The sequence below is a fragment of the Talpa occidentalis genome, unplaced genomic scaffold (assembly GCF_014898055.3).
Source record: "Talpa occidentalis isolate TD23 unplaced genomic scaffold, MPIMG_talOcc4v2.1 talOcc4.7, whole genome shotgun sequence".
Lineage (NCBI taxonomy): Eukaryota > Metazoa > Chordata > Mammalia > Eulipotyphla > Talpidae > Talpa > Talpa occidentalis.
The window spans coordinates 18916885-18944096 of NW_023605083.1; the positions used below are offsets into that span (position 1 = coordinate 18916885).

The 27212-nt window shown below is 34.9% G+C and overlaps 1 protein-coding gene across 1 annotated transcript in view; it reads left to right on the plus strand.

The window, feature by feature from the left end:
• PTPRD (protein tyrosine phosphatase receptor type D) overlaps window positions 1-27212 on the plus strand; it is a 2089263-nt gene that overhangs the window by 607211 nt on the left and 1454840 nt on the right. The gene's annotated exons all lie outside the window — the stretch shown is intronic.

The following is a 27212-nucleotide window of genomic DNA, read 5'->3' on the forward strand; positions in this document are numbered from 1 at the left end:
GGTGAGAGGATTCATCAGACACAGAGTGGGGAACAGAACGGGCAGATTGACTGAAATACACTGCTGAGGGGAGCAGCAGGCAAGACAGGAGAGGTCTGCTAGGCCATGTGGGTGGTCCCCTGGTCTGCCAGGGATGGAACTCATGCTACAGTAGCTGCAGACAGCCTCACAGTGCTGATGCTTAACCCCTTGTGCCACCAGGGAGGCCCTTGATGGATATTTTATGTATGTATAATTTCCATATGCACAGGGACTTATTTCTTGGTCAACTGTGACTCCCACCCACCACACGTGAATCTGCATGCACTCTATTGAATACTAGCCTTTTCAATCTGTCTTAAAACCTTTTTGAGCATGTGTTCATACATTGTCATCCTTAGAGTTCATTTAGTGTTTCATAGGCAATAAATTATTCCATATTCATGTTTACAGAGTTTGTTGAACTCTTGAAATAATTTAAATACTTTTTTAAATAGATATTGCTTTGAATTTGCCTATAGGTTTGTGATAATTGCTCTTTTTATGTTGTGGCTCCATCCTTGAATTTAGTTTATCATTTGATTTAGAATTTTATTATTCTTTCCAAATAGGTAATATTTAAACAAAATGCAAAAGGAAAATAAGTATAACCATTAAGAATTTTCCTTCTCATTTTTTTCACTCCTTCCTACAAGAATAGTTTGATTTTTGTGTATCTTTTAATGAAAAAAAATGTATTTTAGTTATTCAATGTCATACATTTAAAAGAAATCTTACTGATGCTATTATTGTTTGTATGATCCATCTGTAGATTAATTGTGAGAGTATCACATTTTGTTATGTTATATTCTTTTGATCCAGTAACATGGTATGTTTTTCCATTTGCTTATGTCTTCAAAGTTTTGTTTCTTTAGTGAATTTTACACATCTTCTTAAGCATTATCACCTATCAGTTTTATTCCTACTGCAATTTGAATCTTTCCTCCACTATATCTTCTAACACAAAGATTAGTATAATTCATTTCTATAAATAACTGCTTAATAAGTATTTTACACTTTGAAAGCCAGAGAACCTCTATTGTCTTTTTAGTGCAACAGCATACATTGACAAGTCTTAATTGAATGAGTGTGGTTGTGTTCCATTGAATTTTTCCTACAAAAAATATAATTATATATAATATAAGGTAGTTGTTAATTTCTATATATCAGGATTTTACTTGGACATCTTATTGAGTTCTTTCATTATAGATAGTACATTTTTTTTTATTTCCAGGATAGTTTTTAAACTACATAATTGTACAATAAACAAATAGTGATCATTATACTGCATTCATTATAATTTTATACTTTTAATTTCTTTATCATATCTATTTACAGGGATTAATATCTACAGAATATCTGACATGATATTTATTTGAGCAGATTTGTTTTACATCTATTCATAGTAGGAAATACTGCTAGTGTTTACCAGTAAGCATGAGATTGGCTTTCGGTGGAGCTGTATGTGAAATTTTGTCACATGCCCTATTAGCATCCAGGAAGATTTAAACATTATAATAAGATAAATTGTAATAATAAATTTCCTACTGTTGAATCATTCTTGAATTTTTTGGATAAATTCTTGGCACAGTTTATTTTCTTTTAATAGTTGGCTGGATTCTCTTTGCTAATTTATTTCAGATTTTCACATGCATATAGTTGCAAATGATATATAATTTACCTGAGTTTTGGCATGAAGCTTATGCTCAAATTATTTTTAAAACACAGGACTTGGAAGCTTTCCCTTATTGTACCAGATAATGTTTTAAATAGCATTGAGATAATTTGTTCTTTAAAGGTTTAATGTAGTTATTCTCTAAAAGCATTTAGCATGGTAATATTTGAACATTTACTAATCTTATTTTAATTTTTCTTTGTAATAGTGTTTAACATTCTTCATAATGTTGGCCTCCATATAATTTATATATCTTTTTTGTTACACTGTAAGTCATATATATATATAAATATAAATATATATAGATATATGATAGTTATTGCTGCAAAGTAAATTTCTTCAAAAATTATTATTTTAAGAAAACAGTAAACATTTAGAGGTGGCTCAGCGGGATGGTCTTGACTTGGAGTCTCTCAGGAGAAGTAGTCAAACTGTGAATCAGGGTTGCAGTGTCCCTGTTGTGACTGGGGCTGTCAGATCAATTCAGTGTAAACATAGAGTAAAACTGTATGTGTCCTATATTCAGTTGTTAATGATTTCACCAATTTGAAGTCTTTCCATTATTACATAGGTAGTCATATCAAATGCAAGAAATGGTAGCTTTTTTTCTGCAGCAATTCTTACCTCTTATTTCTTTTCATTATCCTCTAAATTTAGCCATGACTTAGCTTTTGTAATAAACAGTAGAGAAAATACTGAGGATAGTATTGCTGTTATAATGCTCAAACACAAAGCTTACTGGAAATCTTCAAAGAACAAATTATTTCTAAAAACTAGATATACCCTAACATTGCTATTTCTGACAATCTCTGAAACATTTCCCAATAATAGGGAAATGACCTGGAAGACATAACGATAATATAAAAATCAGTGTTCCTCTATGAATGTGTACTCAGTATAATTTGAAATATGGTATATGGAAAAAATAAATTACCATATTATACATCATCTAATATAAAGAGGTGTATAAACAATTATGTCATTATAAACCAGCAAAAACTTCTGCTATCATGATTTTGCTTTCTTTATTGCCATGCGGAAGGAGAAAAAACATTATTAGCTAATCACATTTGTATTAAGACATTGCAGGTATGATGAGCTCTGATATTTCTCATGTGAATATTCTGCTTTGTGTATGTGTGTGTGTGTGTGTGTGTGTGTACACACACAAGGTGTGTGAACAGCAAGTCTGTAATCATAAACCTGTAACTGTTAGAATAGTTTTGTTTTAGGAAGAGGGGGAGGGAAGAGCTGGGGGCTAAGTTCTTGAAAATATCAGTGAAAAATTTTTCTTTCAGTGTTTTTTCATACATCGTAGCCTTTTGCTCTTTTTAAAACATAATCACTAACAAGGTATGTGTTCTAAAATTATAATTTCAGTAATATCTTAAAAATAATTGTGAAGTTAACAATTTCATAGGAAAAACTATAAAATTAAATTAAAAAATCATATTTTACTTTCTATCATACTTGTTTATTTGGATTATCTTACTATATACATATGTTTATGCAAAATTTAGATGAGACAATAAATCATGAACATGTAGCATATAAACTATACAGTAATCTATACTTGAAGTTTAATTAGATTTTATAGATATGTAACTTTTTTTAGTAACTTTTATTCATATAGGGGAAATATATGTACTTCAGTATAAAAAGTAGAGAATAATTGTTGTCCAATATCTTAAGCCTAAATTTTTTATCACCCCTCCTCCCACAACACTACAATTTGCATGATTTCTCTCTGCACTTTATTGTCTATTATAATCCATTTCATTGCCTTTAAGTTTTCTCTCCAACTTTAAGATCCATCCTCTGAATTTCAAATCTTACATGATTCACGGGTGTCTCAGTAATTTCAAATATTTTATATATTATCTGACCACTCTTATTTAAATAATTGTTTTATTTGTCTGCTATCTGTTTTTAGTAAAATACAAGCTTCATGAAAATAGATACCACCTCTGCATTGTTATTGCATTCTCAACATCTGACAGAATAGTTATCAAGAATATGTTTATTTAGCAGAAAATACTAATTTTCATTTTTTTATTTAAATAGCTCATTAATATTCAGCACATTAGGTGTATTCTATAGAAATCATCTAAAACAGAGGACAAATGCTGGCTGGAAGACAGGACCCAAATCTCTCCATTAATATTTTGTCACTTAGGTGATACGTGAAAAGTGACTTTGTTTCCATAGACTTGTTTGTTGTGGTGCCTTTGGTTATATTCTTAAACCCAGGACAATGTACCAGAGTAAAATTTAACACAGGTAAGATTAGGAGTAGCGGGGAAGAAGACCCTTTGTGACAGGTAAACTGGGAAATGAAAAGAGGCAAAGTTCAGACACCACTTCAGGCATAACAGATTTTAATTTTAGATAAATTACAAATGGATGCAGAGAATCTGGAAATTGTTTGCTTAAATGCAATGGTTCCTTTGTTCTTTGTGACATATATTTTATTTAGGAGCTTGTATATACCAATCCAAAAGTGCTGTTTTAGTTTACTCCAAACTGATAATGACGCCTATTTTCAGGTCTAAGTTTACTTAATAATGGCACCAAAAACTAACTTAAATAAGGACTTACTCTGTACTAAACAATAATATATGATTCAAAACCACCTTATGGATTTGGCATTATCATTATTTCCATTGCAGTATAGTAAACTCAAACTTGGAATAATAAGTAACCTGTCAAGGTAATACTGCCAAATGTCTAAAAATGACATAAGTAAAACCAATGAATTACCACAGTAGTAATTAATAAGAGTTTATTATGTACACACCAAAAAGATAGTTTGCAAACCCAGAATACTCAAAACAAATCTGCATTGACATTCGGAGACATATTATTACAAAGCAGCTTATACAGTGAGGAGGCAGTGCCTATCTGTTTCTTCTTCACAGTGATTGGTTACAATATTAAAATTTTCTTAAATTATATGTATTTAGTTAGTGGTTATTTCACATCACTTGGGTGAGAGCAACAATTTAAGTTTTGTTTATGCATGGATTTCAGAGATATATGCAAGAAGTGACCCAGGTCAAGTAAGTCTCATTTGTCTTACAAAATAAGCTAAATTTAAATTTTCTTGCATGACTAAACTGGATTTGTATGTTCAGAGGATTTTCAAGACTGTTCTTGGTGGGTGTTTTATTTTAACAAAATCAAGTGAGTGTTGGAAACCACGTAGTTTGACTCCAGAATATCAGTGCCCACAGGCCATCAAGCTTCCTCAACAGCCTTTCCTGAGTACCTTGGCACAGTCCTTGCCCTCTCATTTTATTTAGTAGGTTCTTATAAAAAAGTAGAGGAGTGCATCTCAAACATTAATGCATCTGTGAACTACTTGAGGATTTTTTAAATGCAAATTTTGTTTCATGAGATTTTCAGATTTTCACTGTGATGCCACATGTGTGGTAAGTTCTGGTTAAGGCATTGTCATTGGTCCTAGGTCATTGTTCTGATAATTCGGTGGTCCTCAATCATAAATGTACAATGAAGTCACCGAATGGTTTTTCCACTTTTGAAATTTGGGTATGAAGTGCAGGCAAGTGAATGATGTGAAGTTCTCGCAGGCTCTATCAGACAATAGCCAGAATGAGGAACCACAGTTAGATTTTTATGCCTGAAACTTGTATTTTCCTATTTCAATTCACTAAAGACTATAGAAGGTCCAGAATATTAAATATAAGAGATTGCTGAGGTGGTCTGCCGTGCTGTGTGGGTAGCTCCCTGGCCGACCAGGAATTGAACTCGCATTGCAGAGGCTGCAGGATAGCTTCACAGCGTTGAGCTCAACCCACTGCGCCACCTGGGAGGCCCTATTTTGATTTTTTTTAGCCTGCCAATTCACTGCTGATTGGCCTGTTTTACTGAGGTAGTATTTCTAATAATAGCTTTTTAGTGGAGCCTTTATGGTTTTCGTGTATTATTATTTGTAATAGTTATACTTTTCTTTCCAATTTGGATTCCTTTCATTTTTCTCATTGGTTTAGTTAAGATTTCCAATACTATTTTGAATAATAGTTGTGACAGTGGGCATTCCTGTCTTATTCCAGTCCTCAAGGAAAAACTTACACTTTTCACCATTGAGTATAATGTGAGCTATGTGTTTATCAGAAATGGTCTGGATTATTTTGAAGTATACTTTTATTACTACCATTTTGTTTTTTATAATAAATGGATATTGAATTTGTCAAATGTTTTCTCTGGGTCTTTTGATAGGATCATATGGTTTTCATCTTTTTGCTGATAGTGCTATATTATACTGATTTACTTATATTGTTTTACCTTTGGTAGGCACAAACATTTCACTTTTACCTAAAATATTTATTAATCCAAGTGTTTAGTGTTCAATATTGGTAAATGATTTGACAGCCTTTTAACATGGACAAGGTTGTACAGGGTACTTTCAGGTACTAAATAGAAGTGCAAATACTTTTATCTATATAACATTCTAAACTTTTCAGGATAACACTTTTGTCATTCTTGATTTGGACTTTGACTTTTCATTACCAAAAAAAGGAGAGATTTGTTTTCACACTTTCTCCTCTGTTAAGTGTCTAAATACCAACCAATTCTACTGATCTGAAATTCCTTTTCATAACTGCAGATCTCCTGATGTTTGCATGACAATGAGTTCTGTATTAACAATAACCAGTATCTGATGTTAGCCTTCTACTACTCTGATTTATTTAATGATGTTACATTCTACTTTCTATCACAATTCAATCATTCTCATTGAAGGAATTAAAATGTCAAATGTAAGAAGTTGAATAGAAGGCACAGGTTAATTACAACAGAAAACAACTATTTAAACAGGTATTACTTTTCTCAGTGCTCATAGAATTCCTATTACTGTTAATGGGATTTGCATGGACTTATTGATGGTAAATAGACTTAGAGTATTAAATCTTGGTAATGAAAACTAATGGGAAATAAAATTTAGGTACTTATAATTCAGTTTAAAAGGAGTCTAATAGGTTCTTTAATTTTGACAAGGATTGTTTAAATCTCAATATTAAAGGTTTACAAAATGTTTGAATATTAAATATACCTGAGTTGTTTCTCTTCTAACCTTGTTTCTAAATTTGATTTATCTGGCTGCAATTTGAATAAGAAATCTTTTATTGTTTCTCTGGGGTTAAAATGTACCATTTAAATGGTGGATGTTATAATTATATAGTCACAGAAAATTCCTATTATCTTTCTACTATTTTTTTAAGATATATTTATTAATTTATAAAAGCACTGGGTACAGTCAGAAGCGCGGGAGGGTGAGAGAATTCACCAGAGCCAGAGTGGAAAGCAGAACTGAGTGACGAAGTACACTGCTGAGGGGAGCAGCGGGGCGGCAGGAGAGGTCTGCGCGCCATGTGGGACCCTTGCCTGGTGGCCGGGTATCGAACCAGCGCTGCAGAGGCTGCGGGCAGCTTCGCAACCGAGCACTCAACTGCTGCGCCACCAGGGGAGGCCCTATCTTTCTACTATTTGACTTAAGTTTATGGGTCCTCATTTGGTGGATTTTTCAAGTTATAGTGCAATTCCATTAAAAATATGCTTCCATCTTTTCCTTTATTAAAAATGATCTATATTAAGCTTTCAGGTCTTCAACTCAGTGTAAGACTAAGTAGAAATAGAAAAACAGTTGAATATGTCTTTTGAGTTGGTAAAGGTTGAACTTCATTTGTAGTGATTAGATACCGATATATAAAACAACTAAAATACAAAATAACCTATTTATACAGAGTGACGGAAACTTTAAAGGGTGAGTAGATGGGTGGATGGATGGAAGAGAGGCTATTCTAGGAATAGCAAGTAAGAGGAACTGACTTTTCTTTTTCAATAGTCAGCATTTAATCAGAAATACATTAGTATTTTCTATTTTAATAACATTTGTATTCAGGTTTACCAAGATTAGCTGCATTAACTGCCTGCTTAAAATCATTTCCATTTTTATTCAACATACTAATACCTTTGTTAAATGATATAGCATAAGCAATTGAGCTTGAATGGCTAGCTTAAAGTTATCCAACTACTTTCATCTTCAATTACAGTGACTAATTGACACAGATCTGCTAGTATCATCCAAGGTTGCAGGAGGAGCAGTAAGCATGCCCATAATCTCTTAAGATCTATCTAATAAGAAGTGTGGGTTTTGGTTAAAAATGACAGGCTGCTTTGGTTGAAGTGAGCCACATTCAGCCCAAGACCTCTTGTTGAGTACTTGAGGCTATGACAAAACAATGAACTTAGGTTAGTGGTTCCTATATACCTATGAACATATGTTGTATATATATATATGTGTGTGTGTGTGTGTGTAGACAGTGTAATACATATGCAAATTAAAAATATATATATATTACATACACTAATTATATCAAGAAGACTGCCATTTGAAGGCACAGGTATATAGATGATTGGGAGCTATCTCACTTCTAGGGTGAGTAGATGCAATCTTATATATGCTTAAGAGGTCAAGAATGTGTAATGAAAAACATTAATGACTAACCTAATTACTTTGCAAAGTCAGCTCATAATGAAGAATATAGAAGATCTACATGACAGAAAATGTGCAGAGGTTTTACATTTATGATTAGAATATATAGATTTTAATCATAACGTTTAGGTAACTTTGTTGGTGATTGTGGAGTAAAGGACAATGTGATTTATGCTGGCAACTTTCTAAACCTCAACTGTGGCTTTATTTGACAGAATGGTGCTTCAAAAACATATCAGTGCCCGGGCCTCCGTGGGGGTGCAAGGGGTTAATACACAACCTATGAAGCTGTCCATAGCCACTGAAGCATGAGTTCAATCCCTGGTCAGGGAACTAACCACAAGGTGCGGCAGACCTCTCCTCACTCTCCCGCTGCTCCCCTCAGCAATGTATTTCTGTCAATCTTGCCTGTTCTGTTCCCCACTCTGTCTCTGGTGAATCCTCTCACCCCCCACACCTCTGGCCTGTACCCCAGTTCTTGTATGCATAAATAAATAAATCTTTAAATATATATATATATATATATATCTCAGTGCACCAAGAGACACAAAATGTAAGATCCAATATGTTCAGCTTCTAAAGCTATTTAAAATAGAGTAATTAGTATTGCAGCTTATAAACTTAACTAAAAAGGTAGGAAATTTAATTATTGCTAAAACTTTGAAAAAATTACATTTTTAGCTTCCTTCACTTTTACTCTCTATATAATTGTTTCTATTTTTAATCACTTTGCCCATATGTTTTGCATGTCTTAAAATTAATCTGTCACAGAATGATTTTGTACATAGGATTAATTGACGCATCACAAATTTCTGAAAATTATTGACATCCCCAGTTTTTCATTGTCTTGTTTGTAATTTTAGGAAGTTTAGCGGTGACCTTTAATTGTGACCTTTAATCATCAAATTTTAAAAAGGTGCTTCTGAAAGGGGCAAAAAACAAAATATTCTGCAGAATAGGTGGATTAATGTTTGTTTATACATCTGAACTGGTGTTACATCTGAACTGGTGTTACTTGTGGTGTTATCTCTAAAGCACTGATAGAATAATGCCAATTATTACTAGTGGAAGGTAATGTGATAATAATTTTTTTGCATATTGTAATGAGTTTTGACTTACAGGTTTAATCATTGTTTTTATAATTGGTATCGGATTTGCCAAGCACTCAATTGCTTGCCTTAATTTGCCATCATTTGATTTTCATATTAATTTTTATATTAACATGGATATGTTAATATATCCACATATGTCTGCATCCTGCTTCCCACACATACTGTCATAGCATTAATCATGCTACATTGTCAGTCAGTTAAGTGATCATTTTGAGGCAAAAATAACTCAGGCTATAACCTAAAACATGGAACACAGTGCCTGTTACATAGTAGTCTTCTTTTAATAATTGCTAAAGGGACCTTTACTAATTTGAGAAAGTTTAAATCTTATGTAAAAATGAGCTAACTTTATCATATATTCCATGAGTAACTAAAACTCAAAAACAAAGGCTATGTAGGGAATAATTCTTATTTAGTCACGAATTCAGTAACTTAAGACTATGATTGTTATTGAGTGTATTGTGCATTGTTTCTCTAAGAAGGAATGGATGAAGTTATGTTTCAGTATCAGCTTCCCTGGTTTTGAAATGTCTATTACCAGATTTTGCTAGGAAGTAGAAGATATATGTATTAAAACTTATATATGGGGGATGAAAGCAAATACTTATGATATTTTTAAGGATACAACTTGTAAAACTATGCACGTATTTGTAGATGAGTGGCATTGGACACTTACAAGCTCACTGTTTTAATTACTTCCTCTGTAAAAAATAATACTCACACTATCCTACCAGGGGGTTTTGAGAATTATTTGCAATAAAACATATGCCAAGCAATAACATTACTAATAATATTTGGTAGTGTCATGTAAATCGATTCATATTTTAATTGATAATAAGCAGGAGTTAATGTTCAAATTATTCAGATGGCACACCTCATTTTATTTTCCCTCTGTTCTGCCTCACGATATATGCTTCATGAATACACACACAATACAACATTGTTCATTTTTGTTTGCTTTCTCCTTTTAGGTGTATTCCCCATAAAATTTCCACCACCAGTTCACCCATGAACCATCATCACCATAGTCCCTTGTGCTCTTCCCTCCCCCATTTTGATCCATCTTCCCCCTCCTCCCTTGAAGATTGTCTCCGATTTATGGTTTCCTGCTAAAATTATTTTTTTTATTATTATTTTTTTCTGATCCCTTATTTGGTTACCCTAATTTCCTCCTATAAGTGAAACCATCCAATATATATATTTTCTTTTCCTTCTGGCTTGATTCACTAAGCATAATACCTTCTAGCTCCATCCATGTTATTGTAAATGACATGAGTTTATCTTTTTTTTGATTGCTGAATAGCATTCCATTGTATATATATATATATATATATATATATATACCACATCTTCTTGGTTCAGTCCTTATTTTGGGGCATTTGGGTTGTTTTCCATATCATACCTATTGTGAATAGTGCTGTAACAAATAGGGGTGCAGTAGCCTTTTGAATTCATTTGTTTGTGTCCTTTGGATAGATTCTTAGGAGTGGAATTGCTGGGTCATATGGAAGATTCATTTTCAGTAGTTTGAGGAACCTCCACACAACTTTCGATAGTGGTTGGACCAGCTTTCATTCCCACCTGCAGTGTAGGAGAGTTCCTTTTCCACATACTGGCCAACATTTGTTGTTGCCTGTGTTTTTTTTTTTTTTTCTTTGTTTGTTTGTTTTTTAATGTGTGCCATTCTCGCTGGTGTAAGGTGGTATCTCATTGTGGTTTGTATTTGCATTCCCCTGATTATAAGTTATGTTGAACATTTTTTCTTATGTCTGTTGGCCATTTGCATTTCATATTTGGAGAAGTGTCTTTTTAGTTCTTCTGTCCATTTTGTAACTGGATTGTTTGTTTATGTTGAGATTCGTGAGCTCTTTGTATATCTTTATGAACAGTCCCTTATCAGTTGTGTTATGTGCAAAATTTTTCTCCCAATCAGTAGTTTAAAAGCCACCAGGGAAATTAAGGTATTCTGTGCTCTTGCACAATACCACCTGATATAGCTTTCATAAATAATATATCTACATTTCTCTGAAATATTATGCTTACATATCCGTACCTTGCTCTTGCTACATTATACTATATTTATGTATTTTTCTCTTATTTTCATGGAAAATGTTCACATCTTAATATATCCTACACCTCTACATGTGTTAGTAAATGTTTGATGAAAACATAAATGAAGGAATGAGTGAATGATTGAATTTTAAAATGTCTTTTCTCTCAAAAAATCTTACTCCAGAGGCAATAGTGAAACTTTAACCTTTACTGTACATGTGAAATAATTGAGTTTCAGTGATGAATCCAAGAACACATCAAAAGTATTTGATTACAAATAGGAATTCTGAATTACTGATGCCTACATATAATGTGGTAGTATAAAAGTATGTAAGTGTACAAATAGCTTAAAAAATGGACTATTGAAGGGCCTCCCCGGTGGCACAGTGGTTGAACGCTGGGTTGCAAAGCTGCCCACAGCCTCTGTATCACCGGTTTGATCCCTGGCTGCCGGTGAGGGTCCCACGTGGAGCGCAGATCTCTCCTGCCACCCGCTGCTCCCCTCAGCAGTGTATTTCGTCAGTCTGCCTGTTCTGTTCCCCACTCTGGCTCTGGTGAATTCTCTCACCCTCCCGTGCTTCTGACTGTACCCAGTGCTTGTATAAATAAATAAATCTTTAAAAAAAGAAAAAGAAAAAAAAGGTGGACTATTGAAATTCTAAATATTGTATTTTTCTATCTTAGCTTCTTTTCAGAAAAAGTCACAATATGTAGAGAAGAGTATGATAGTCATAGCTGACAAATATACTTCCTTTCCCTCTTGACAATAAAATTCACTTCTGTAGAAAAATCTCATCAGTTTGAAGAGTGTAAACAGACAAGGTGACACTTTTAATATAAATTAAGAAAATGTGAAAAATATTTTGTGAGGAAGGATGTAAGTATAGAACTAGATTATTGTAACATCCATTGCACCAACCCAGATATTCTATTAATCTATGAAATAATTTCCATGTAGAAATAAAAATTACACTCAGCTTGTTTTGGAAATTAGTTTGTAGCAGGTAAGCCTGAAATTTGTATTTTTACAGTAAGCTCCCTGTGTTTCTCCATGCAACTAAATGTGAATTATAGCTTAAAATGTAAAAAAATTTTCATTCATCCAAATTACTAATAGATTTTATATAAATTGCTCTTTTGTGAGTTCTTGCCATTGTGATTTTTTTCATCTCAAAATATAAATTGCTTCAAGTTCACATGGAGCTTCTGATGAGTCTTTTAAGCTGCAAATCTCTTTGCTAATCCTTTTCCTTTCAATATTTTTCACATATTCTACATATTTATGTAAATAGCCTGGAATTCCTTCACATTTCTGCAGATCCCTTACTGAATTATGAAGACAAAACATTGGCAAAACTTTTATTTAATGATCAAAACATTGAACATGTTTGCTTAAGGTAGATTTAGGATGAAATTATTTTCACAAAATAAGGATTCTATTACCAGTTATAGAACACAAATATGTAAAATCAACTAGAGAAAAATAATTTGCCTTAATACTGTCCAGATTGTTCTGCTGCGTAGACAGAGAAGGCTGGGTTGAAAGGAGCAACCTCTGGAGAAAAAAGTCCCCCCAAATTGGATTACATGCAACCCAAGATTTGCCTTCTAGGAGGGAAGTTCTAGACAGTATGCTCAGATAATGGGAAGCATTTATTACTGAAGACATACTTTTATTTGTTTCACTTTTCCTTTTTTTTTAAGATTTCATTTATTTATTTATTTATTCAAGAACCAGGGTACAGGCCAGATGTGAGAGGATTCACCAGAGACAGAGTGGGAAACAGAACAGGCAGACTGATGAAATACACTGCTGAGGGGAGCAGCGGGCACTACAGGAGAGGTCTGCTGTGCCATGTGGGACCCTCGCCAGCCGGCCGGGATTGAACCGGCACTGCAGAGGCTGCAGACAGCTTCACAGTGCAGTGCTCAACTGCCTGTGCCACCAGGGGAGGCCCTCCTTTATTTATTTTAACTTGTCCAATTCTTGTCCTTTTGTCTAGCTGTTTGATCAGTTGGATCTGATCCAGGATATTCTGCCTGGATAATTGCATTTGTAACTCAAAAACTAAATCAGATCCCTTAGCTACCAAATGAATTCTTCCTCCTTTGTAATGTCTGTAACAGTAACATCTAGTTAGCAGTCTCATGTCTTTAACCCACCTTCTCCCACACCCTTGCACTCCAGATTTCATGTGTTGCCATCAGTACTCTAAATCCTTATTCGTATAATCAGTCCTTCAGCTCTGTTCTCCTGCACGCTTATACCATATGACCCTTCCATGGTCTCTTTAACTCAATGCACTTATTCCTCTGACATCATAATCCCAGAAAATTGCTCTACAATGTTCTTCAGCTTTGTAAGCTTTGCACTTGAATCTATTCCCATCTCTTGATCTATCCTAATGCCACCTTCAATATCCACTTCCTCAAAATTTCTACTGTTTGCTGATCTCTGAAAATTCTTTTCTTTTTTTTTTTTTGATATGTTTTGTGTGGGTGGCTTTAACCAGCTTGAAAGCCTTCCTTTGCTTACCTGCATTTCCAAAAAATATCAATTCATCAAAACTTTTCTTCCTCAGATATGCCTTTTTTAAAAGTTGATGTACACAAGTTTTAAAGTTCATATTGTTGTAATTTGGCAGACAAAGTCCAGTAATCTTTGTCCTACAGCCTGCATTTTTCTGACATAAACTTTGCCACACTAGTTTATTTTGGGTTTGTGTTTACCCACAACATTTTTTCCATTTTACTTACCATTATTTCCATGGTCTGAGATTTTTGGTATATTTCACTCATATCTATACTTTACAATATTTGTCTGTGTGACTCAATCTGAAAATTTTTCCTTTAACTGAGGTCTGATATGACAAGGGCATAGACATACTAAGTATTAGAATCATGCTGTATAAATTAAAGTGCTAAACTGTAAGTGACTGTACCACTTTTCTTCCCAGCTATTTTTTCTTCATTCTCACCATCATTTGGTATTTTGAGTGGGTTTTTATTTCAATTTAGCATCAGATAGGTGTGGTGTTTTGCCTTAAGTTTCTTTAGTGAAATTACATTCAGCATTTTTTAACATTTTCCATCTATAAATCATCTTTGGTGAAGTATCTATCCAAATAGCTTATCCATTTTTGTAATTTTTTTTTTATTCCTTGTCACTGAGTTTGAAGAGTTCTTTGTATATTTTTGATAAAAGTCCTTTGTCTGATGCAATTTGCAAATTTTCCCAAGCAGTTGTTTGTCTTGATTCTCTCAACAGTGTCTTTTAAGAGAAGGAGTTTTTAATTATTTCTTTTTTGGGGAGTTTTTAATTCTAAGAAAGTCTAATTTATCATCTTTTCTTTCATTGGTGCTTTCGGTTTATCTAAAAACTGCCGTATATCCAGGTCAATGAGATTTTCTGTTATCTTCAAGGAATTTTGTAGAATCCCATTCACTATTTAACTTTATAATCTATCCCGTTATTTTGAAATATGTATTATGTGTCTATATTCAATTTTTAAAATACATACATTGTCCCACAATTTTCTGCAAAGCTATCCTTTCTCCACTGAATTGTTTGCTCCTTTATAAAAGATAAGTTGATATATTAATTATTAAGTCCTGAAGTTAGATTGTGTCAGTTTCCACTTTGTTCTTCAGTGTTTTGTTGTCGATCCTGGGTCTTTTGCCCTTGCAAATAAGGGTAGAATCAGTTTATCATTATCCAGAAAATATCTTGCTGGATTTTGGTTTAGATTCTATTAAATCTATATATTAATGGGAAGAATTGACATAGTAACCCTAGGGAATCTTACAGTTTGTGAACTTGGAATAGCTCATTTAGATGTTCATTGATTACATGCAGCAAAAGGTTTCCATGTAAATAAATACATATTTCATTAGATGTATAACTATTTGGTATTCCATCTTCATTTCAAATTTTATTTAATCATTGTGCTTAGTCAGTGTAGAGAAAAGCAATACATTTTCATGTTGATTTTTATGTAAACCTGAAGTCCTGCTATATTGTTATAATTGCTCTTTATCTGTAAGAGTTTTTTTAAAAATCCTTTTGGATTTTACATAAACTATAATATCACCTGCAAACAATCAAACACACAACCCCCCCTTTTTTTCTTTCACAATGTGTGTATCTTAATTTCCTTTTTCTCTTCACTAGCTAGGACTCCCAATATAATATTAGGGTTAGAATAGCCGTATATAATGTAGAATGATGCACTTCTTTTGTTTATGCACTGCATTTTAATTTCAGTGAGTGTATATTAAAATTGTAGATGTTCAGCCTAATTGTTTTTGAAAATGCACCTGCTTCTTAATGATACATTGTTGTTCTTACTTGATTTCCAAATTTTAACTATTTTATAGTCTATACCCACTCAAGAAAATTTGTATCAACTATGTTTTATAATTTTGGATTGTGCACTGCTGTTTGGCAGAATTTGTGGAAATATTTTATGATTGGAATTTATGAAACTTCTCAAAGAGTCTTCCCATGTAAGATTCCCTAAGGCTCCCATGAATATCCTATGAATATCTGAATTCATTATTTTACATTAGTAACTTTCTTCTGCAACCAAAGATAACAGGTATTGTATGTGTTTTATACTTAACACCTATATTCAGGAAGAATGGATTTTCTAAAACAATTTTTTAAAAATAAATATACATCTGTTCACCAGCTTCTACTTCATGCAAAGTTTGCAAATCAAATTTATCCATGACTGGAGAACATTCCTTCATCTCTTCTTAAGATTCTTGGTAGTTTGTAGATAGTAATTTCCTTTTTTATCTTCTATAAGCAGTTATAGCATCAATATCCTTTTTTTATTTTTTATGTAGCACACATAAAATCTATATTAATTATATATTCATTAATTCCATATGTCTTGTGGCTATATGGAGGAAGTTTGATTGTTTAGTTCTTTCATTGCTAAAAGGTAAAATTTCTTATTGCTTACTGGCTTGATTTACTAATACATCAATATGTCTGTTACTAGGTAACTAGCTCATTGGAGGCATTCCAGTGGCTGACTCACACCTCAGTTTCCCACCTTAATTACCTGAGATGATTATATGTGAAAAAACTCCTTGAAGAATACAAAAATAAATGTATTGGAAAATTCAAAATAATGTGAAATTTCTAAAAAAGCTCAAAATTTTAAGAAATAAATTACTGTTTCCCCCTTACATGTGCATGAATTATCTCTTGAAAAACAACCATATAAAGAAAATAAAAGCTTTAATCAATATGGATTCTGGCATAAATACATCTTTACAATTTTATATTGTCTAATATATTTTGAGAATGATACTTACATATTTGATTTATGTTGTTTAATATAATTCTAGAAAGATAAAGCCAAATTCTAATTCTGCTACTTAGTACTTATCCATTTGTTCTTCAATGCAATGCTTCCCTTTCAGTTTTACACTGAGGTGTTTTCTGTTAGCCTTTTTATTTATTTATTTACCTTTTGCTGAAGGAAGAGTACCTGACTACTTTTCTGTTATGCTTCCTATGCCTAATTTATAATGGAAGAAAGCAAATTCTCTATAGTCCTTTTATTTTTTTTTCTAAAATGTAAGCTTTCTAACACTTAATTTGACCCAATCTTTTCCATCTTTTTTTCTTTTACTTTTCTCTACAGCTACTTTTAAAATGAGCTGGATTAGTTTTATATTAACGGAGGTTTAATATTAAAACTAATATTTTCATCCCAGAGTCTCACAAAGGAAGGAGATCAACTTCTACTTAGTATAATTTTTTCCAGCTAATCAAAATTGTTTGAAGAATTCTACTTACATACAATGCATAGTTACTTATAATTTTGACTCTATTAATCTGTTCCTATACACAAACTTTTCTGAAAGACAAACATTCTACTATGGGTTAAATGAAGAATTGCTAATCTCAAGTAGGAAGAACTTTGGCAATAATTTCATAGGTTTTCATAATTTCAATGTTAATGTGTACATAGTATTCTACTCAAAAGAAAACCATCTAATAAATATTTATGATGGGCTTACTAATTCAGTGGTGTCATATTTTCTGTTTCTGCCTATTATTGGTATTGTTTTCAACCAGCAACAAAATTATTTCTTGACAGCTATTTATTTTGGAAATGGTGTGCTTGTGAACAATACTGATGTAACATATTCAAAATATTAGAACACTTCTAAAGTTGATATTTTCAAAACATCAATTCAAATTTAATATTATAGAAAGATATGACAGGATACCCTGTGCAGAACATAAGTTCTTCAAGACATTAATTGGATAAAATGTATGAAACAAAAACACAAATAAGTGGAAAACTATGATGACCATACCTGAGGGGACAAATCCTATAATGTGAAAATACGAAGATGTAAAATAATTATAAGATAATATTTTTTAAAAGGAAAACACTACTAGGAAATCTCCCATTTACATCCATGGCAGCTCAAAAACTAATTGCAATATTGAATATTGAGAGTGTGTATATATGTGAGATGAGGTATGTTGTACCAAATTATTTCTTATGGGCATTATATACCACATATAAGTATATACACATAGGGCCTCCCCAGTGGCACAAGGGGTTAAGACACAACCTATGAAGCTATTTGCAGCCACTGCAGCGTGAGTTTGATCCCCAACAAGGGAGATACCCACATGGTATAGCAGACCTCTCCTGACTCGCCCACTGCTCCCCTCAGCAGTGTATTTCAGTAGATCCTCCTGTTCTGCTCCCTACTCTGTCTCTGGTGAATCCTCTCACCCCCCACCTCTGTCCTGTATCCAAGTTCTTGTATGCATAAATAAATCTATAAAAAATAAATAAATACATACACATATATTTCAGAGACTGAAATAGTAACTTAATATTTCAAGTACTTTATTTTCAATCTGTCATGGAGGAAATAGTGGCAGTGATAAGGGCTACATATTTTTGAGTTATCCTGATCTAATGAAGATAGTCATATTAAAAAAAAGAGGTTTTTTTTGAGTAGTGATGAAGGAGAATTCCAGTAAAATTTATAATAATAAATGAAACAACTGTACTTTGAGGATAATAGCCTTTTTGTCATATACACCAAATAAAGTCTGAATGATGAGGAGCACCCAACACAAGAAAATGATCTCATTTTAGAATTGTGAATATATATCTTGACTTCTCTTTATGCTCTAAATTGTTTTTTCCCTCAAGTTTTGTCTCTTTAAAAAATATGTCCTTCTTCTTGATGAAGTTAAAAAAAAAATGTAAGCAAGGTATTTCTCCAATAAGAAAACTCAGATCTCTTTCTGACAAAGGAAGTTCTCTAGTGGTATCTCTTTAATATTACCCTGTCAAGATTTATTTTCTGTATAGGTAAATGTATTATTTTCTCAGGGGTGTCCAACTTAAAAAATAGCCTTGATAGACACATTACTCACATGTCTTTATGTACAAAGACAATTTGCTTAGTTTCACATATATTATGTGAAGAAAAGTCCTCTTGGATGACAAATATTCTTGACAGTGTGATTTAAATTTTGGTATTTTAAAACAATAATCAGACTGAAAATCTAAATGTCCTCTCACTACCTTCATGCCATTGTATTTTTTTAACTTTTTGTCTCTATAATACATATTAAATATAACTAGCAAAGGATTCAGACACCTAAATCCTACCATTACATTCCAGAGTAGTTTTCTGAAAGCTAAATGAGGTATTCATGGAATGGCAAACTTCTCACCATACTGAATAAACCTCTTCTTTATGTAGAAATACATGATAAAGGGGATGTGTCAACTTTTCGGCTCATCTAAGTCATTTTTACACAAAGATAATTTCTTTGGTGGTATTTTGGGCTCTTGGCTAAAAATCTCATTTTTTTTCAGACATTAACTGTTTTTTCACAAGCAAATAGAATTATATGCATGGTTTCCATAGTCAAAAATGTAATCAATATAATAAGTATTCATCCTGGCATTTTTGTTGTAAATTGATAATGAATCAGCACATATTCAGAGTTCTGCTTCATAGGATATTTTGCTTCATTTAGAACATATTTTAAGCTGCAGGGAACTACTTCCCAAGACTTCTTTCTTATAATCTTATTCTGAAAATCCCATAATGGTGTTGCAGGCATGGAGTGCCTTGAGAGTCTAGATGTGTGTTATTCCATTGAGTTTCTATATTTTGTGAGAACCTTTCCAGCTTTTTCATTAGTAAGACTGCATGCCAGGAAGCCACGTTTCTGTGTGGTAGTTCAGTGGGTGCAGTAGCTTGAAGACCTGCAAATAAGGAAAAAGGTGTGTTTCTCCCCCAACTGTGAGTGTGCTTCACTAAGAGTCAAGTTAAAGGTCAGTGTAAGCCTCAGGACTAGGTCTCTTGAAACTTGGGGACTGATAGCATTTAAGGATCAGATGCTTCTTATGTAAGTTTATTTTTGCAAATTTGGAAAGTCTTTTTTTTTTTTTTTTTTTTTTTTCCAATTAATGCCGCGCAACTTAACAAGTTCTGTATGGTGTTGAAAACATTAGGTTTTTTAAGTCTTACAAACTGCTTTGTAAATCAATTATATTTATCAAGCTTTAGTAAAATCATTGATGAAATCTTCCCATCCATTTATTCAATAATTGTGCACTGAGTACCAAACTTTTCCTGGTATTTTGCCAAAGTACTAATGATTATCAAAGATAAGTGCTTGTCTTTGAATTGCTCATCATTTTGTGAGGAAGAGGAGCACATAAGCAAATCATCTTGAAATTGGGCCCAGGGCATATTTTGCAATGACTCTCCTAGAAGCAGTATTCAACCCAAAGTGTTTTTTAGGTTGTAAAATGGAGCATTCAGCATACATTATCTTTAATTGAAACTGATATTTCTTCTTTGATTGGTCGCTTAGTGTGGTGTTACTTAGAAGTGTGTATCTTAATTTCCAGATACGTGAATTGTCATTTTTGTTTTAACCTTGTTATTACTGACTTGTTACTTTTTTTTTTGTTTTGTTTTTATTGTGAGAGTACATGATCAGTAGGGTTTCAAACTTTTGAAGTTAATGAAGGCAGACTTTTTGGCATAATTTTAGTTGAATTTAATAAATTTATACATGAAAATAATATATGTTCTCCAGTGACCCCCTCCAAATTTCTCTTGATTCATTTCCATTCTACCAACATGTTCTGTTCCATGAAAGTAATTTTTTTCATGGTCACTGATGATCTCTACATTGGAAATAAAATGGCCAGTTCTTAGTTTTCATCTTTTATGATTTATGACAGCCATTTACACAAGGTAATGTTCTATTTGAGTCACTCTTTTCACTTAGAACAGTGAACCCCACTTATAACTTTCCATTTACCTTGCTGACACCTCTTCTTAGTCTTCCTTGCTTGCTTTGCTTCTTCTCCCAAGATCTTAAGTTGGTAAAGCATCTGTACCTTTTCTAACCACATTCCTTTGGTGATGCCATCTGATCTCGACTTTATACTTTTTTTTTAAAGATTTATTTATTTATACAAGAACCGGGGTACAGGTGCAGGAGGGTGAGAGGATTCACCAGAGACAGAGTGGGGAGCAGAACAGGCAGACTGACAAAATACACTGCTGAGGGGAGCAGCGGGCGCGACAGGAGAGGTCCTTTGTGCTATGTGGGATTCTCGCCGGCCGGGTGGGATTGAACCAGTGCTGCAGAGGCTGCAGGCAGCTTCACAGTGCAGCGCTCAACGCCTGCGCCACTGGAGAGGCCCTCTAATTCACACTTAGAGGCACTCCTGAATTCAGACCCACTGCTATTTGATGTCCACATTTGGCTGTCTAACAGATATCTTGAAATTGACATTTCCATAATGGATCTCTTAATAATGTCCTCTAAATCTTGGAATTGCTCTTTATCAGACTAAATGCCAATTCTACTTTTCCAGTTGTTCAGATGTAAAACCATAGGGTTGCACTGTACTTTTCTCTCTAACATCCCACAGTTATGTTTTTAAGTCCTAAATTTTATAACTTCAAGCATACATTATGTGTCTTGCCCTAGTTTGAGCGATATTAATGTCTTTATTTTAAGATTTATTTATTTATTTATGCAAGCACTGGGTATAGTCAGACGCACGGGAGGGTGAGAGAATTCACCAGAGCCAGAGGGGAGAGCAGAACAGGCAGACTGATGAAGTACACTGCTGAGGGGAGCAGCAGGCGGCAGGAGAGGTTTGCGCACCATGTGGGATCCTCGCCTGGCTGCCGGGGATCAAACTGTTGCTGCAGAGGCTGCGGGCAGCTTCGCAACCCATCACTCAACCGCTGCGCCACTGGGGAGGCCCAATATTAATGTCTTATCTAGATTGTTGCAGTTGTCTAATTGTTTCTCTGCTTTTAATTTTAATTCCCTTAATTCTCTTCTCAGCATTTAGCCAGTCATCCTGACAATTTTCTACTCAGTATTTTCCATTAGCTAACCACCTCATTGTAGTAAAAGCTAATTTCTGATTCCTACCATCTTTAGATGTAGACAGATTGATCATCATCTTTAGATCATAATCTTTAGAAGATGAATGAATCTGTTCATAACTCTTGCTTCCTCCTACACCTCTACCCTCTCCACAAACAAACTGGACCTTTTGCTGTTTCTTAAACAATCTAAGTCTCTGTAAACACTTGCTCTTCTCTTTGCTGTATCTGGAGTGTTCTCCCTTCCTTTATCCTTGGGCTTATTCATTAATTTCCTCAAGTCTTTACTCAAATGTTGCCTTAGTATGACACTCCATGTCTAAAACAGTGAACCTCTCACAGATATTTCTTGCACCATTTTTCAGCCTTGTTTTTCCCCTTAGTACTTCATACTATGTTAATATGATTTATTCTGTTACTATTCTATGTGTATCTTAACTATAATATTCAAATTAACAAATTCTATTCACTGTTGTAGTCTACGAAAAACAGATATTAGTGGAGCCCTTTAAAAATAGGGTTGTCATGGTAGAAAAATTGCTTATTGCCCATGTGCTGTGCCACAATGCCCTTGGACTGGGTCAACAGCAATTGCTTAATGAACTATTTTTGAGAAAAGTGCAAGAGAACTGACATCCTGATCACCAGCAGAGACGTTTAGGTTCACATGTGAAACTGGGTACTTCACACTGCAATTCTTTCATCCCAAACTTACCCTTGCTTGCCCTTCATTTTCACTCTTTGTCATTAGGTTAACAATTCTAAGCACCCAGATTGGCTCTGGTTGTAGTCGTTACTCACATACTTGTAGAATGAGTGAATGATGCATCCAATCATTAGCTGCACACTGGAGACCTTACTGTTCTTCAGACAAGCAAAGTGAGACATACTAGCTTGTAGGAAGTTTACCAAAAACATTTCGACATCTGTGAAAGAGAAGGGAAGAAAGCAACAATGGACAAACAAAAAACAGACTGCTTGCAACCTCAACAAAAGCCGCCATGCATACCACAGGGAGCTACACTGCCTTTGGCTACAGGGCAGGCCTTTCTCCTCTGCAGTTCATGGGTGCAGGCTGCCCTCGAGTGTGGTCATGATGAGGCCCAATGAAAACTTAAGACAATTGCCAGAATTGGATGGGAATTGGGGCAGGAATATCAAATCCTTAATTATGCATTTACTATTTGGTCTTCTCCAACTAGAAAATATGCTCCATGAAAAAAAAAAAAAATTAGTCTATAGTATTCATAAGTGCAAACCCTTAGAATATCACACATAGTATTCCAGATACTTGTGGAATGAATTTCAAGCTTCTGGTTGACTTTGTGATATTGCAAATACTTGAAATTCTGGGGAGTGATGATAACCCTTTTGATTTCACGGATGTGAAGGGAAGTGTGAAGCAGAGACTGGCTGGAATAAATGTGTACTATCCAGGGCCATCTTTTTAAGCAACTAAGGAAAAAAAAAAAAACTGAAAAAGAAATTAATCTTGTGTATTAGAACACCCACCTACTTGCACAATCATGTTTCTTTATGAGACATTAGTAATTTCAGTTCTCAATATTCAGGATGGGTGTGATTCCATATTCCCTCAGGAATGAGGAAACTTGAGCTAGGCTTAGAGACTAAAGACCCCCTGATACTAGGTTATTTCTACTGACAATTTTTCAGCAAGTTACATAGATAAGATGTGATGGAGTACGTTGCCACCAGAGGGCACTGTGGGATCTTTTGTGAGTTTACCTTTCCAATTCAGGATTGCAAGGAGATTGGAGATAAAATTTTGAAAATACCTATCGAATATTTTGTTAATATTGTTAATGAATTTGCTTCATTTTGAAAATACATAAACTAAAACATGAATGCTTTAAATTGCAGTTCAGTAAAAATAGCAAAGGATATTAATGTAAAATTCACTCAGAAAAGATATTCATCATATTAAATATTGTGAATGACACTCAACCTAACTCATAACTTTAAAAATACTGTTTAAAATGACACTGAGATACAATTTTCCACCTGTCAGATTTGCCCACCCAAGAATCTAAATATGCTGGTGGCAGCACTACTTGTTTTAAATATCAAGGAAGGGAATTTGGCAACATTTTTTAAAGTTATAGAAGCTTTCCCTTTGACATCCCTCACATACTAATAGGAATTTATCTTACAGATGTTTCTCTTAGGTTTAAATTTACAAGCACAAATTTCATTTATGGTGTCCTCCTTAACGACAACAAAAGATTTGAAAAATACCAGTTTGGGGAGAGTCTACATAAAGAACTGTTATAAAAACATGAAACTGAATAACGAAGGAGCTTTTTACTTACATAAAAAGCCCTTGAAGTCACTTCAGGAGAATAAAAGGACAAGGCCTAGTATTAGTGGGTAAAATGTGCATTTATTTTTTTTAAGGATTGAGGAATAAGAATACATACACACTCATAGTTGTAGAAGGTCATTTGGCAAGAATACACAGATGTCAAATGTGCTTTACTGATGGCTAACAGACAATGGAGGCAAAGTTGGAAGACTCTCCTAAATGCCATGCCTGAGACGTGGATTCATACAAATTCATTATCCACAAAACAGAATAAACAATTCATTGCAGTGGAAAACTTGTTGTTTAGTCATTGAGAAAATATTGGGAATTCTACAATTTAATCATTCAAGTGCATCAGACACACAGAGCTATTTTGTTGACAGAGTTACTTAATAAGGACCCGAGTTTCTGTTTGAAATCAATTAGGACTAGTACTTCTAGCAGTCTTGAAGTGAATGAAGTGAATTTTCCAGAAAGGCTGTCCAGGGAAAAGTTGCAAAAGTGCTTGTATTTCCTACGTGGACCTTTTCAGAATTTTCTTGACTTCTGTGATCGTCTTACTTCCGATTATGAACTATTTGTCACTGGCCTGTCTGCCCTTTGGGCAAAAAAGAACTTCTTTTGAAAGTGTTTAAAAATTTCCCTACTACTCTTACTAGAAGAAGTCTATTGCTGTAATACCTATTCATTTTTTTAATGTAATGTTTATTGAGTATTGACTAAGTACCTAGCAATGAATCACCTTGCAAGTATACAAATTTGTCATACTCAAACTTTCTTCAAGGTGGCATGGTCTAATTGCTTCTCGGGGTGCTATGTTCTAAGGAGATGTAATCAGGTTGATCCCCTGTTCCTGAGAAAGGCTGGAGAAAATCTGCCTATCTTTAAATGGATTGTAAATCTGAGTAGGAGTTCTTTATGCAAACAGACATTGGAATGGGGAGAGAAAAGATAATTATTTTTAAGCAGAGAAAACACCTGTAAAGTACAGAGATTAAAAACACATGTTCTGTTAGAACAAGTGCTGAAGAAATTAGTGTGTCACTGATTTTTTTTTTTTTATTTTGACAGTCATCACTGCAACTACTGCTAATATTATTAAGCTCTTACTAGTAATATGCATTCTGGGTAATTATGCCTTTTAACCCTAACATCAAAACTGGAATCATATCATCTGCATTGTACATGTATTGCTATCAGGAATTATAAAAGTTAAATACTTTTATAATTATAAAAGTTATATTTAGGTAGAACTAGAAATCAAGCCTACATCTGACTCTGAAACCTATGCTCTGAATTGTGAAAGTGTTTGCTGCACCTCTTTTTCTTTCCAAGCTGATTTCCCTCTTTGACTTTCTGCATGCTAGAAAGCAGGTGGAGTTTATCAACAGGCTCCCATGAACTCAGAATGCCAATGTGGTTTGTTCCATCAGAAATCAGAGGGAAGGGAGAAGATTTGAGTGTTTCATCCTGGGACTCTGTAGGGTAAGGTAAAAAGTTTCAGGCTTTTCTGCCCTCCCACCACTAGGATTGATGATGGATCCCTGCGGTCCTGAATGCATGCCTGATGGCGGGCACCTGGAGTAGGGTGTGGGCATGCGTAAGTGGGAACACCTGGGCTAAGGCTGGCCTTACAAGGGCGGTGTCACGGGGATACTAGTAGAACCACGAGAGCAGCAGAGAACAAGGCCACCAGAGAACGCCGGAGAGCCCAGGTAGAGTGAAGACTTGCTGGGGGCTGGAAGGCCTGCCAGCTTCCCACGCCCCTGCACCTCAGCACCCCAGCCTGCTGTGTACCTGGTAAATCCCAATAAAAGCCTGAAAATCCACTGAGGGCTCCAAGACTCCTCCTTCACCTGTCTGCTCGAATCATAGAGAACCTGCTCTGTCCCTTCCTGCCATTACATTTGGAGTAAGTCGGCAAGATAATCCTATACAGACAGGTATGGAGCCCTCCAAAGACCTCAGGAGGGACTGAGAAGTAGCAGACCGTGAGCCTGTGATAATGCTGGAGGTGTCATGGCAGCACTGGAGGTGGACAAGGTCCGGAAGCTGCGAGAGGAGACCTCGCCTGTAGGAGATGGCCCGAGAGGACCAGCACACGACACCTGAGGCAGCAGAATCATTGGAGAAGAAAGGACCATGATTGGGAGCTCGCCAGTGCTGATGCAGGGAAACTGATGGACTTGGACTAATGGACTTGGACTGACAATCCCGCCAGAAGGTGGAGGAACCTTGGCAGGCTGTTACCTTTTGGGGACCCTGAGGGTCGATGGTATCATTTGTAAACCCCGGGAGATAAAAATCAAGTCATGGCCGTGGGCCTTGGTAGAAGAGCCACAGTTGACTGAGGGAGGAAGTCCTCGCCAAGTTCTTTGCATCCAGGCAGAGCAAAAGTGAACTTAGAAAGGCAAAAGCTGGTGCTCAGATTGGGAACCCCTGAGTGGCTGTTAAGCAGCTTGACTATGTGGAAGAAGGCCAGTGAGTTTCTTAAAATCACCTGTGGGTGATGCCCGCTTGCTGTCGAGTGAGGGTGAAGAGCTGAGGAACCCATCCTTGGGGGATTGGTGGGGAACATGGCTTGGGATGGAGCCCACAGCCGAAGAGGGGACCCGAGAGAGGCTGCATGTGGAGCTTGTATCCACGGATCCCCAACCCATGTGCTTGTGCAATGGGTTGGCCTGTGTGCAGGGGTCTGCGTGTCACATCGGTGGCTATGACAGCCAAGTGTTGGAGTGACCACAGACAGAAACCCTGAGGGTTGGGCAATTACCCCCAAAGTACAGAATTGCCAAACCAAGAGTGAATGCATCTTGGGAGTGGATGTGGTGTGGCTTGTGGCCGAGACCACAGATGGAGAAGGACAGGAAGCCTGACAGCTGCTGGCATGTGAGGGCAGATGCCTGAGTGGTTCCCTCCCTCATATGATATGCCTTTAGCAGCAGAAGTGGTGGATCATCTGCTGGTGCCAATAATCTTGTCTTTTGCCACTAGGTTGGTGCCCTGACTGGACTTACTTGTGTTCTGTTGTATTTTGTTATATTGTTATATATATTTGTTATAGATACTATTTTTGTGGGCCATGGC